This window comes from Geospiza fortis, unplaced genomic scaffold (assembly GCF_000277835.1).
Source record: "Geospiza fortis unplaced genomic scaffold, GeoFor_1.0 scaffold23, whole genome shotgun sequence".
NCBI classification, from domain to species: Eukaryota; Metazoa; Chordata; class Aves; order Passeriformes; family Thraupidae; genus Geospiza; species Geospiza fortis.
The window spans coordinates 780,996-787,535 of record NW_005054303.1 but is presented as its reverse complement, the minus strand read 5'-3'; positions in this window follow the sequence as shown (position 1 = coordinate 787,535).

The window sequence follows — 6,540 nt, the reverse complement described above, 5'->3', positions numbered from 1 at the left end:
GGAATGCTTTTTACAGTATTTCCGTGTTAGCTTCCTAACAGATTTTACAGCAAAATACCAAGAAAATATGCAGCTATTGCCAATTTTAACAAGAAATGTTTATCACTGGCAAATAATAAATACAGCACTCCTGTAAATTAACTTTTTTGCTGTTCCTAACTCCTTGCAGAGTTTAGCAGCAGGATCTTTTAGCCAGGCTTGGTCATAAGCATGCTCAGCTGCCTCTCAGCAGCAGGATAGCCCAGGTTCAGGACAACTCCTAAGAGCTGGCTGCTGTTTTCAACTTGTAGTAGGAGAACAATAAAGGTAGCACTACCCCATGGTCCAATTTACTAGCAGATATTGCGGGTGTCACCTGCCTGTACTGTCTGACTCATTCCACCATTTTTCTGTTGTTTTCATTTAATATTTAAACACTCAGATATTCCAGACACTTTACGTTTCATCTCCTCAGAAAGAAGCAATGTTTCAGAGGTGTTACCATGGAAACAATGGAGTGAGGAAGGAGCTAAACTAAAAGTAAGTCATCTATCAGTAAAACCAGAGACATGCTTTGGGGTAACTTGAAATTATAAAATGGATAATTAATTGGGCTGTTGCTGAGCATCTGTTTGTCCTTATTGCTTTCTTCTAAGTGAGAACAGTTCATCTTTTGCATGTGACAAGAAAATAAAACTTCCCCATACAAACTTTTCAGTAGCTGAAGTCCTTTCTGACACAAGGGATAATACCACCCTGTGGAGATGACCACTGGAGTTACTTTATCAGCAAGGTCAGGCAGCTGAAATGGAATTGTTAAGGGTCAGCAGCACCAGGTTCCTCGAGCAAATCAAAACTCCCTCCTGATAGCAGGGTGAGCACTGGAGGGTTGTGATACAAGATGCTTGCAACGTTTAATCAGACCATGGGAAAAACAAGATTAGTGTTACTGGAAGTGAAAATGCAGCTAGATATGTCAAGACCCTTCCAATTATGCAGATAAATTCTGCTCAGAAGTGGGTATTAAATTATACTTGTGGATAAATATAAAAGTGTACCTTTGTCCATCTGTCAGTATATATTCTGAAATACCATAATTACCTCTTTCAAGCATGGGAAGGAGCAACCCATGGCTTTTGCCTGTGCTCACATCATAAAACCTTTCCCTGTGACTTTACTCAGCCTTAGCTTCACTGAACTATGTGTTGCCTGCAGTGAAGGCTACAAAGGAAAATCCAATGTTTCAACTGTGTTCTGGGCAAGAAAACTTAAACAAACCTTTGTAATGAATATCATATTCACTTCAGGCATCAGCAAATTGACCACAGAAACACTTAATACGTTTAAATATTCCATACAAAATGTTCTGTTCAGAACAGATTCAGAAACAACGCATTGGAGACTTGAGTTTTATTTGCTCTTTATAGCCTTTTAAACCATGTTTAAGATCATCAAATTTTCATTTGTGGGCAAAGGAAGTGTCCTGGGAGATGTCTAAAACCTCTTCCTAGTACTAGAAATTGTCTTGATGATTCAAAGAAGAATAATTCCCACCATCAGTGGCCACTAGAAAAATTTTATAATTGCACACTGTAGAGTGGGATGCACCTCTAGCAAACCACCAGCTCTGGTTTGGCTTGCACACTGAGCAGCTATGTGGTGGTGGCCTAAAGGGCCCACTCCAGAGCTGCCTTCCCCAGGAAAGGTGCCAAAACATGCTCAAAATGTCACCTTTGGTGTTGCCTGGGACTGACTGAGGTTTCTAGTGACTTTCAGCTCCTTCAAGGTCCTTCTTGAAACAATGGTTTACTTCTTCATAGGGATCCACAAGGAGATGGAAGCATTACTGGTGGAGCTTCTTGCTCAGAGATTTGTCAGTATTTTCTGTTCAGGTAAACAGCTGCCACTGCACGTTAGGAAAACTTTGAGGTGAAGGAGAGCAGAGCAGATCCTACAAGCCTGAAACACTGATTTGACCATGGAGTATTGAGAGTACCTTTCTCCTGGAGAGTCAGATGGTAAATGAGATCTCCATACAGCCCACAACCTCAGTCAGCTGTGAGTGGGTCATGGGGGAACTGCTCTCCTGAGCTTGGAACACTGCTGAGACCTTGCTAGCAGCAAACTCCAAGGAACAGATCCGACCCATACCCAGCTGGCTTGGAGGCACAGGGAAGGGAACAGCCAGGCCAATTCACAAGTGACTGGCAGAGCACCATGGCATCAGACAGCTTGTAATGATCATCATAAAATACATTTACACCACAGCTTTTGAAAAAAATAATTTTATACAATTATTTCTATGCACACACATCTTCAATAATTACATAAAAATACAGCTAAATAAATGTTTATCTGGAGAAAAGTGATCTGCTCTCCCTTTCACAACGATTTTAAAAAGCTGACTTTAGCCTTGGGACTGATGGAGTCTCACAGAATTGGTTATGCTGTTGGCATTGACTGTGAAAAGAAAACAGAGGTGGGGTGGTGTTTTATGCAATATTTTGTTCTTGCTGTTGGAAATCTATTGTAATTTTCCTGCCCAAGCTATCAAGATGGTTGATAAGCTGGAAATAAATCAGATCATTGAGGTGAATGTTTCATAGCAAGCTATTGTGTAACTAAACTGTTTCCTATGTCAGCCTTCCAAATTCTAATAAATTAATTTTTTTTAAAGGCAAGACTTCTGGAAGATCTAACTAGCCTGAAAATTTGTTTTCAGTTTTTAAGTTAACCTTAATTAATGAATTTTTAATTATATGCAAACCCACAAAATCTCCAGAGGCTTAGCCAAGAAAACCAAGTGAAAGGGCACAGCTTTGTTTTAGTTGTTTTTGTCCCCTCAGAAGAGATCAGAAACTTCAAGAGCCAGGCTGCCTCCTGCTTTCCTTTTGCTCCATGCCTGGCACAGCCAGCTCTGCCATGTGCCATGGCTGTGTGAGCTGCCATGGCAGACATCCTGCAGTGCTGCCTTGGAGCTGGGAATGCAGCAAGGCACAGCTCTCGGGATCTGCTGCGCCGCTTGTGGTGATGAGGGAGATAAAAAGCACAAACGCCACTCATCCCCTAGTGATGGACCCTGGACTAAGTCCTAGAAAAAATAACTCTTCCAGCTCATTGTCAAAACTCTGAGCAAGCCAGTCATCCAGGGAAAAAAATACTTAAAAGTCACATGCACAAAATAAAAATCATGCTCAGGGCCTGGTACTTTTTCCACATTTGAACAGGCAGGTGAACCAATTCATGTGAGCAGAGTTACATGAAATCCAGACCATTTTGCTGTCCCTGAGACAGTGCCCCTGACTCAGAGCTTTGTGCAGGGGATCACACTGAGTTACCTGTAGATACTGAGCGTTTGCACACACACCAGTGATTTTCAAAGGCTAACTTACAGCAGGTAAGTATGCTAACTGCTATTTTTCTTACTTACAGGCTGTTGAAAAAGCCTCTACCAGAAATCATTGTAACAGAATCCAAACCACTGAAAATCTTTTCCTTGCCTTGATAAAATATCTGTCTAGAAGGAATAGTCATGATTCCTTTGTTGAACTCAAGGGTACTAAGGCATCCTCACACTTTTAAAAATTTAATGCTATTTAGCAAGTAAAATATTTTACAGTCTCAGACTTCACTGTGAAGCATACTTTGAGGAAGAGAAAATGTTTTAGATCTAGCTCAGCAGTACTTTTAAACTTCTCAGTCATACCTCTTTTGCTACCTGGAGAATGTTAAAGTCATACCTGGAGAATGTTAAAGAAATGAAATCAAATGTCTGTCTGATTTTAGGTGATGTGCAATATTTATTCTGAAGGCTCAGGCAGCTTGTTTCACTCTTGAATTATTTACAACATGCACACAGTGTCATGCCTCAATAGATCACTCTATAACTTCATTAAGTAAAATGAGAGCAATTGCACATTTTATATCTGTATGTGTGTGTGTATGTAAAGGCTTAGTAAGAATCAGTATTAATGATCATCCATACACACAAAGGACTAAATAATTTATTGGAGATAGAGAGAGGCTTTGCTGATGAAAACAAATAAAAAAGCCAGCTAGTCCACCATGTATCTTGGGCATCAATTAGTATTGGAGGTTGCAAAACAAGGTTGAAGAGATTGAGTCTCAACAAGAAGACTTGTTTTTAATGCCAGAAAGCTGGCAACTAGTTTAAATGCTGATACTTGGAGGAGTTTGATCTGTATGTACATTTTGTTTGTTTATGAAAAAGCAAGTATGAAGAAAACATTTTACCTTTTCTATCATCTTATTTCCTTTTGCTGGGCTAGGCCAGTTGTGCTAAAAAAAAAGAAAAACAAAGAATAGCCCCAGGACAGATGTATTAGTCTCTGCATCAGTATGTTTCTCTGCTTCTGCAAAAGTGATTTCACAGTAGGAATTCCAGTAGGAATTAAAACACTTTCCTACAAAAGACAAATAGAGAATGAGAGCTATGTGCTGCAGAATACAGATGGGACTCAGTCCCTAACAAGGCTGATAATTTTCTTTGTCCCATACCATTATATATACACAACCATAAAACCATAAAAAGCTCTCATTAACAGCAAAACACTGAAACTTTGAATAGCTCCCAACCTTATCGTAATTTTTGAAAAATTTTTGAAGAACATAAAATCTGAGGATTCACTTGTCAGTTAGTCAACTTACAGCTCTCAGCATTCAAACTGGTTTTGTGTTGTATAGTGCACTAATTGTTGTAATCAGGACCCTAACAAGGTTATGACTAAAACAGGCCACAGAACCTGAATAAGAATCTAGTGAAATCAATGCAAATGTTTTTTTCTTCTTTTAACAGGAATCAGATCTTTTCCTTACATCATAGTGAGCCATAGAAAATAGATGACCATGCAGAAAATAATAAGAATAATAAATTAATTCTGCCCAACCATCATTATTCAACTATTGCTTATAGTCATTCCAGCAATAGCTGCTTTGGATCAATTCGGAAACCGCTGTCTCAGGACAAGCTAAGAGAGATGAAAGGAAGGACTCAGCAAACCTCAGTTGATGTTAACAACTGAGATGGATCCAGGCTTCTGCATCACCATCTGATTAGATAAAGTTGTGTGCAGAGCAACAGAAAAAATCAAAGATAATATGCTTCACTAAGCCTTCCCAGAGCATTTTTAGGCTTGTATAACAAGACTATTTGAGAGAAGTAGAAATTAAGGAAATCCTTTACGTAGAGCCCTGGGAACATACTTCTGCATATGTTGGAAAATATGTACCCAGTATTGAAATTTGATTTTTTATTTGGAGAAACAGCAGCAAAACCAATAGACTGTTCATGGAGAGAAATTGCAGAGTTTTGTTCTCTTTGTGTATCTGAGGAGTTCCCAGACAAAGAGTTTTCACATCTTCATAAGAAGATACTGCTTGTTTATACAATGGGTTTCCCTATGCACCTCTGAAATGCTTGTTTGATACTTTATCTAAGAAAGCAAAAGTTTAATAAAGATAGTATTTCAGAAACAAAGAAACAGAAATCACATTGAGATAAGCTTAGCTACAAAGGAACCGGAACAACTGCTACAGAGCTTACACAGTACGGATTGAAAGTCATATAATCCTGGCAAGGTTAAATGGAAAAGGTGCTTAAACCAGTGATATCACTGCAGCCACTATTGTAAATGATTTAAAAAGTAAATTGAATTTTTTAATGCAAAAAAAAAAAAAAAAAAAAAGAGTGCTAAAAAACAAGCTAGGATACTTACAACATGAGTCTGTATGTTAGAAGGAGCCTCAAAGGAAATTTAGCAATTGCCCTGAAAACCATGCCCCATTTATAGGATATGCCACCAAGTCAGCAGCTGTGATGCATGAGGGGAACACGACTTTCCCAGTTGTGTTTGTATAAACAGTGAGAGAGAAGGAATTCTCTATGGAAGGCGCATCAGTTTCTGTTTCTCCATTTGAGCAAGAGTTATTAAAAGAGTAAGAGAAAGATATATTTTAAAACCCTAGAAAATAATCGGCATGCACCAGTGTGCTCAGCAGTGCAGAAAATACTTGACAATTCTCTAATTACCAGGGCACTCCTAACAGGTTAACCTTTTGTATTCACTTGCTGACTTATCAGGCAGTAGGTAGGTCCATGGAAATATGGGTTGTATGATTACAAAGTGAGAACAGTGTACCATCTGTCTATCTAATACTATCCATGCGGCAAGCACGCCACTATTTTAAGCCTCAAACTTCTCAGTGCCGAGGAGGCAAAAGACAAGTGTTGCCATTACATTGTAGTTATATTTATGATGTGTGTGTACATTTTGCCTGAGACTGAAAATCCAAGATTAACAACCAGAAATATTTGGAGAGTTATCACAGTATCGGTGCCTTTGACTTTTCACTACACCAGATTCTTCATTGTCCCAGAAAGAGCTAAATTGTTACCTAAAGCTGGCATATTTATCAAATGTTAAATACAGAAAAATTCTTTTCTGTTTCTATGAAGACTGAGTTAAAGAAGGAACACCAGTAAGAATAGCCCAGTGGCTAAATGTCTCCTGCATAAGAAGCCAGAAAGTAACCCCTATCATC